Below are 7,983 nucleotides of genomic sequence, written 5' to 3' on the forward strand. Positions count from 1 at the left end.
ACGCTTGGTAGTGCCATGCCTCCCAGTGCTACCTATTTAACACGTGAGATTCGTTAACACATGGTACAGGAACTTGCTATGTAGCGCTACAAATTGGCTCACTAACGCACTGACATAGAAATCAACAAGAAGTGCGGAGTGGAAACGTGTTGTACGTCTTTACCGTTATTGGTAAAGACCTATCACGCACGCTTAGTCATTGTCACACTAGAGAGAGATATAATATATAGTAGTTATATATATGCTACATTAGAAAATTTTAACTGTAGGCCTATTATAATGGCAGAGGGCAAACATCAGCATTCCTACACTGTAGAAGAAAAGCTAGCTGCAATAGATTGAGTAAATAGCGGAGAAACCCAGGCCAAAGTTTCAAAAGATATTGGGATTGCCGAATCTAGTCTCCGAGGATGGCTAAAAAATGAATCTAAATGTAATGGCTTTGTACAAAATATCGATTCTGCCACGGGGCTTAAGCGAAAACATATGCGCTATTCAGCAAAACCCACAATAGACAAAGCCATGCGCACGTGGTTTGCTCAGGAAAGGCTAAAAGGAATGCCGCTAAGTTGGCCAATTCTTCAAGCCCAAGTGACAAAATTCGGAAATTTAACGGGGGATGAATCATTCCAAGCCAGCAAGGGGTTTATAAGTTGTTTTAAAAAGCGTCATGGCATAGCGCAGGTATCAATTTCTGGAGAAAGCCGATCAGCCGATCAATCCACCGCGAATGCGTTTCCTGCCAAGTTAAAATATATTTTGCTAAATGAAGAGTACCATGAAGAACAACTTTATAATTGTGATGAAACAGCTTTATTTGCAAAACTGCTATCTGATAAGACTTTAACCTTTAATTATGAGACACAGAAAACAGCTGGATTTATAAAGATAAAAGATCGTGTGGCTCTTCTTTTTTGTAGTAATAAGACGGGTAGCCATAAGCTTGCCCCCTTCTCGTTGGCCGCTTTCATAACCCTCGCTGCTTTAATCACCTCATTAGAGCCAAACTGCCAGTAGTATATGCTAACAGCAAAAATGCTTGGATGAGGAGACACATTTTCAATGACTGGTTCCACAACAGCTTTGTTCCAGCTGTTCGTAAGCATCTCGGTCGAAGAAACTCAAAGCCCTCAAAGCTAAAGCACTTTTGCTACTTGACAATTGTCCAGCCCATCCTCCAGCCAAATCACTGGTATCAAGCAATGGAAAAATTCAAGTGCTATACCTACCATTCAACACAACATCAAAAATTCAACCTTTAGACCAGGGCATTATTCAGAATTTTAAAAACAATTATCGACGGGAGCTGATTTTGGCGATCGTGTCATGCATGTCTTCAGGCATTTCTGAATTCCTGAAACAGTTAAACATGAAAAAAATTATTTAGTTAGTTAAAAAAGCTTGGGACGGAGTAAAACAAAAGTCCATTGAAAATTGCTGGATGAAGGCTCTCGGTGATGCCTTTTCTGTCAAAGACGGCTCAGACTCAGAAAACTCCAGCAGCGGCACTGATTCAGACCCAGATTTTGATGGATTTTCAGAAGAAGACATTGCTACAAACACGCACGCAGACAAAAGAGGATAACGGTTAACTTGTCTTTCAAATGATAAAAGATTTTAGTTTGGATACGTCACTGGAAATCGTTACCAAGTGGCTGGAGATGGATGAAGATTGCCTGACTTCAGATTTCTGTCCAAGGAAGAAATATTAACGGGCTGCAAGGCTACATCGGACCACGAAAGTGATGGCGAGGATGTCGTTGAAAAGGTCAAAATTTCGCCCACAGAAGCCCTTAGTGCTGTAAAAACTGTTGTAAGATTTATGGAGGAGCAAAATGCAGAAAATATTGAAATCGTTCATCTGCGGCGAATGACTGACTTCATAAGGAAGAAAAAAAATGCAAGCCAGAAAGAGCAGAAAATAACGGCATTTTTTTCTAAGTGAATCATAGACACTTTTTTCAGCATGGCCCTCTTAACCTGCTGTCCATTAACATGCAGTCGTGATGGCTTGACTCCTGACATCTGTGTGTAAACAGGTCTGCACTGTAAATTGTATTTGCTTTTAAGTATATCTAATGATCAGTGGGTCAGGAAAGTGTCCAGATTGGAGAAAGTACCCCGGAGTGGGGACACTCTAGTCAGTGTCCTAACTGACCACAACAAGGTTGGGGCTTGTCAGGGTTCCCTCCCCACTCTGAACTCTGGGGTACAGATGTGGGGACCCGCATGAAAGACCCCCTAAGCTTGTGTCTACCAGCTTAGGTTAAAAACTTCCCCAAGGCAAAAATCCTTCCTTGTCCTTGGATGGGTACTGCTGCCACCACCAAGTGAGTTAAACAAAGATTCAGGAAAAGGACCACTTGGAGTTCCTGCTTCCCTAAAATATCCCCCTCAAGCCCTTCACCCCCTTTCCTGAGGAGGCTTGAGTATAATCTATAACCAAATAGGTAAACCAGGTGAGCACAGACCAGACCCTTGGGTTTTTAGGACACTAAAAACCAATCAAGTTCTTAAAAACAAAACTTTATTATAAAGAAAAAAAGTAAAAGAAGCACCTCTGTAAAATCAGGATGGAAGGTAACTTTAAAAGGTATTCAGATTCAAAACACAGAGGATTCCCCTCTAGGCAAAACGTTAAAGTTACAAAAAACAGGAGTAAACCTCCCTCTTAGCTTAGGGAAAATTCACAAGCTGAAACAAAAGATACTCTAACACATTTCCTTGCTATTATATCTAATATTACAGAAATAGTAAGTATCATTTCCGTAGGAGCTGGATTACTTGCTTGGTCTCTCCCTTTGTCTTGGAGAGAGCCCCCCCCCCCCCCCAGCACAAAGCAAAAACCTTCCCCCTTAGATTTGAAAGTATCTTCTCCCCTTATTGGTCCTTTTGGTCAGGTGCCAACCAGGTTATCTGAGCTTTTTAATCCTTTACAGGTAAAGGAGGGATTTTATGCTACCCATAGCTGTATGTTTATGACAGGGCTCAAGCCCCCAGAAATCCTGGGTCCAGCCTTGTCAGAGTCACAAGGACTCTGCCACACAGGAGACTGGAAGGGGAGTCCTCAAGGTCAGGTAGGCTTCTGGATAAAGGAAGTGCGAGCGAGGACTCAGATTCTTTCACTACCCAATTCCACTGGGGTAGTGTATAAACTAGGAAAGTTCCCCACAATAGCAGGACCATTCTCCCACTTATATAGAGTATCGCTTGCAAGTAACGCCACCTGGAGACTTGTAGCAGGTTTCAGGTGGGAAGCCTGACCACAGGCTGTATTGTGCTCAGCAAGACATGCTCGTCCGCAAAAGAAGAAACCCAAACATCACATTCAATCAAACCTTTGCTGTATCTACCACATAAATATCTTCTGCCCCCTTACAGAATATTCCCAACTCACAAACACCTTTGAGAACCTGAAGCCTTTCTGAGAAAGATTTCCTTTTGCAAGTCCTGGAAATGGCAGGACAGAGGAAGGTGTGATATTTTCCTTTAATATCAATTTCTCTCCACCAAAGACCCACAGTGGTGGATTCCAAACACATGGAGCTCCCACCTTGACACAATCCACCAAGAGAGTCCCAGTTCACCTAACTCGGTTGCTTTACGGTTGCTTTATTTGGATTTTTGATCTTCAGGAAAAATTTTAAAAATATGTACAAAATCAAGAAAAAAACCCCTAAAACATACCTTTCCTTGCACTTATGTTATCCACAAAGAAGAGGAGATGGTTTGTTTTTAGTTTCCACCTGCATCACTGTACAATCATCCTGGAGTTTTAAACACAGAAATGGTAAAGAGGTTCCATTGTTAACACGTGACATCCCAGAGCCTGCAGAAATGGGCACCTGGTGGCACCAAGAGACATCACATTCTTAGCAGGTTTCAGAGTAGCAGCCGTGTTAGTCTGTATTCGCAAAAAGAAAAGGAGTACTTGTGGCACCTTAGAGACTAACAAATTTATTAGAGCATAAGCTTTCGTGAGCTACAGCTCACTTCATCGGATGCATTTGCAAATGCATCCGATGAAGTGAGCTGTAGCTCACGAAAGCTTATGCTCTAATAAATTTGTATGCATCCAATGAAGTGAGCTGTAGCTCACGAAAGCTTATGCTCTAATAAATTTGTTAGTCTCTAAGGTGCCACAAGTACTCCTTTTCTTTTCACATTCTTAGCCAGTGCGACTAGTGGCAGCTCTGTTCTTATGGGATTACAGTGGCATCTAGTGGCCAACAGCAGAACTGCAAAACAATCACTGGGGGAAGATTTCCAAAGGTGTTGTGTAGGGGTTATAGGTTTCAGAGTAGCAGACGTGTTAGTCTGTATTCGCAAAAAAAAAAAGGAGTACTTGTGAGCTCATGAAAGCTTATGCTCAAATAAATTTGTTAGTCTCTAAGGTGCCACAAGTACTCCTTTTCTTTTTGTAGGGGTTATAGACACTGCAAAGACCCCCCTCCGTAGAGAGAGTGAAATCATACTATGCACACAGCAAACAGATTCCAATACACGACAGCCAGCAACTCATCCCTCTCTCAGTAGGAGGAGAGGGGTCATACTGCAGCCCCAATAGTGCTTCCTCCGACCAAATACTATTCTCCTCTGGCCCTTCCCCCCATTCTTCCCCCCCCCCCCCCCCCCCAAAATTGACAGGGCTGCAAAGAATCTCCTTGAATCACCTCCTGACTGGAGCTGGCTTTTCAGCCCCTGGACACCCTAGAACAGTGGCTCTCAACCTTTCCAGACTACTGTACCCCTTTCAGGAGTCTGATTTGTCTTGCGTACCGTACCTCCAAGTTTCACCTCACTTGCTTACAAAATCAGACATAAAAATACAGAAGTGTCACAGCACATTGTTACTGAAAAACAGCTTACTGTCTCATTTTTACCATATAATTATAAAATACATCAGTTGGAATATAGATATTGCACTTACATTTCAGTGTATGATATGTAGAGCAGTATACAGTCATTGTCTGTACAAAATTTTAGTTTGTACTGACTTTGCTAGTGCTTTTCTTGTAGCCTGTTGTAAAACTAGGCAAATATCTAGATGAGCTGATGTATTCCCGTAGAAGACCTCTGCGTACTCCCAAGGTACATGTACCCCTAGTTGAGACCCACTGCCCTAGAGAGCTCAAGAATGTGTCCCCAGAATCCCTTGCAACTGCCCAACCCCTTGCCAGCAGAGAGAAAGTACTGTCCCAACCCTCTCCTCCTTCAATGTATGCAGCACAGTGTTGGTACCTCTTCAAGGGTGGTGAGGCTGCTGCAGCCAGTCTTCTTTGGGTCAGGCAGAGACCCCCTTTGCTTACGTGGATCTGGAAACTCCTCACACAAAGATCCAGTGGCATTCTGAGACCATTGCTCTAACAAAATATTAGTCAGGGGGATGGGAATACACCAACCAGCCGACAGGCAATCGGGGAATTCACAGCAACAATAGCCCAATCCCTCCCTCCATCTCTGGAGGTGCCCAAAACCTTCACCTGCCCTCTGAGGCCTCTACCTCCACATAAAGCTGGATGTGCTAGCCTGACAAGGTAGCAGCTTGCTGGCTGCTCAGTCAGAACTCCAGGTTAGTGGGGTATCCAAATCTGAACTCTGCAGGTCAGGTCTTTCCTTGATTCCTAAAGAAATCCCACTCAAAGGAAGAAACCAAGGGAAGGAAGAGATCACAGAGCTCCCAGCACATCTTGAGTGGACTGTTTTCTCCCTCCTTCTTTCTTATCTCCTTGCTTCCAGCAGACGCATCCCACCTGGATGTGACCCCCCCAACGGCTTTGCTCTCCTCTTTGCATGTCCTGACCCATTAATTTGGCTCTCCTGGGTTACAGCCCAGTTCCACACTATTGTACCTCAAGCCAGGTTTCCCCTTGAGAAGATGGGTGCAGATAAAAAGGAGAGAAAGCAAAGAGGACCAGAAATGAGCCTTGCAGGAAAAGGAGGCCAAAGCAGGAAAGTTCTTCCCCTACCAGCGGTGATGCCCAGGTTGAGGAACTCAGGGCCCAGAGCCAGAGGGCTTTACTGGGAATCCTTCTTCTTGACATCTGCAGAACAAAAAGAATAAGAACATCCACGATGCTGGATGAATTTAAAGGACTCAGGGAATGAGATACTCTGCCTTCACATATCCCTGTGCTCAGTTCCAGTCCTGGGCTAAGTTGGGATGGTGTGGGACTGCATCGTTAAAGTGGATTGGAAATGGGGGACAGAATCTTTCATCTCTAGGTGGCATGTTCAGATCCAGTCCATTAACCAGGTCTCAGGGGCTTGGATACTGATCCCATAACCTCTCCATCACTGGTTGAAATTCAGTCCTACATCAGAGAGGACTGAATGGCTAGGGTCGTGCAGGAATGAGATATGGAGCTTTGCACCACTAGGGTACACATCATATGGGGAAACCGAGCAAAAGGAGGTGCAGTGATGTGTCCAATGTCAGTGGCAGAGCAAGGAACAGTACACATCTGTTCTACTTCCGGTCCCCTGCTCTAACCACTCACTATGCTGCCCCTGCGGGGGTGTATCTACGCCATACCTACCTGAGCTGCAGGGGGCGTTGTATTCTGTAATCACACTGTCACCTGTACGAGGGAGGAGAATTTGCTGTGAAATGCAGAACGGCTCAAGACCCCAAGCTTGCTCCCCTTTAGGACAGCAATCCCTAGTGACTTCAGTTCTCTGCCACATTCTCTTCAGTGTCTAGATGGCAGGACAAGCATCTTCCCAACATCCCTTGGGAAAGGAGACTAATCAATGGTCACTGGGGTGACGACAATACTCATGAGAGGCATAAACTTAAATTCTGCCTCCTAATTGGTCAGGGTTTGCAGGGTTAAAGGCCCCTTTAAAAGTATAGCTGGGGTAAAGTCCCATTCCTGTCTCATTAAACAAAAGCCAAATATTGCCAGGAGACCTGAGGAGCTGGAGATGACAGAGCAGATTAACAAAGAAGCTCCATTTGTACAGAGACCTGAGTTAAGAGCTAGAACAGGCCACAATTGCATCAAGTTTGGTTTTCTCCACATCACAAAACCAACATGGTGACAGCCTGCCTCCGCTCAAGAGAGGAACGGGATATGATCAAGGCATTATGCAAGTCAAGTCTGGGAGGTTGTCTGTGAGGGCCCCAGAATTGGAACAACAGCGGGGCTGCAAAGCAGGATGGAGAGGAAGGGACAGAGCTGTGTGTGTGGGCAGAGGAGAGGTTGGTGACTTATATCTGATAGAAAGATCCTACCTGGTTGGTAATAATCATAGACCGTCACTGTTGCTGGCTTCAGGTTCTGCACTTCAATCTCTTGTTTCACTGAGATGGTGAAGCTGAGTGGAGACTTGTCCAGCTACAGAAGGACAGTGAAGGGAATGGGAAGATTATGATCATGCTCATCGCATCCCCAATCCCAACTGTTATCTCTCCCATCCCCAAGAAATTCCCCTGTCTCCGCAGAGTCAGGTCTCCCATTCACTCCCTCCTGCTTGCCCTTAGCCCCAGCTGTACTCACCACCCTGTGCACCCTGGTTGTCTCATGTGCACCCGCCTACTCCAGGTTGAGCTGATAGAGCCCTGCACTGCACTCACCTCCTCCAGGTAGATGGTGACCTCACGGGGCTGGACCTCTGTCTTCTTCACCGGGGGCATCTTCTCCAGCTGCCAGGGAGCAGGAGAGATGAGCGCTGTTTAGCATCAGCTCATTGGGCTTTATTGTGAGCTCACACACGCCAGTGTGAATGAGGTGTCCATGGTGTTACATATGTGTAAAACTGCAGTGAGTGACATCACAGCCAGGCCCAATGACACTCATGGCCCTGGCCTATGGAGGGTGTCACATTTAGAACCTCTCCCTCCTCCATGCCCCCTGGCCTCCCATGACTGTATTTTGCAGATCCCTTCGCTCCATTAGATAAACAAATTCTGCCTCATGTATGGGGGAGGGGGCAGCAAGTTTTCCAGCACAGGAGTGTGTGCTGGAAAACTTGCTTCCT

General features: G+C 45.3%; 1 long non-coding RNA gene across 1 annotated transcript; it reads right to left on the reverse strand.

Moving 5' to 3' along the window:
- Positions 1–6,555: 6,555 nt before the first annotated feature.
- Positions 6,556–7,650, reverse strand: LOC122460122. Its single transcript, XR_006281215.1, has 3 exons — positions 7,580–7,650; positions 7,238–7,340; positions 6,556–6,581 (listed from the first exon to the last, which is right to left on the reverse strand). It is a non-coding gene; the product is annotated as an uncharacterized LOC122460122 (long non-coding RNA).
- Positions 7,651–7,983: the final 333 nt, after the last annotated feature.

The sequence above is a fragment of the Dermochelys coriacea genome, chromosome 1 (genome assembly GCF_009764565.3).
Source record: "Dermochelys coriacea isolate rDerCor1 chromosome 1, rDerCor1.pri.v4, whole genome shotgun sequence".
Classification (NCBI taxonomy): Eukaryota; Metazoa; Chordata; order Testudines; family Dermochelyidae; genus Dermochelys; species Dermochelys coriacea.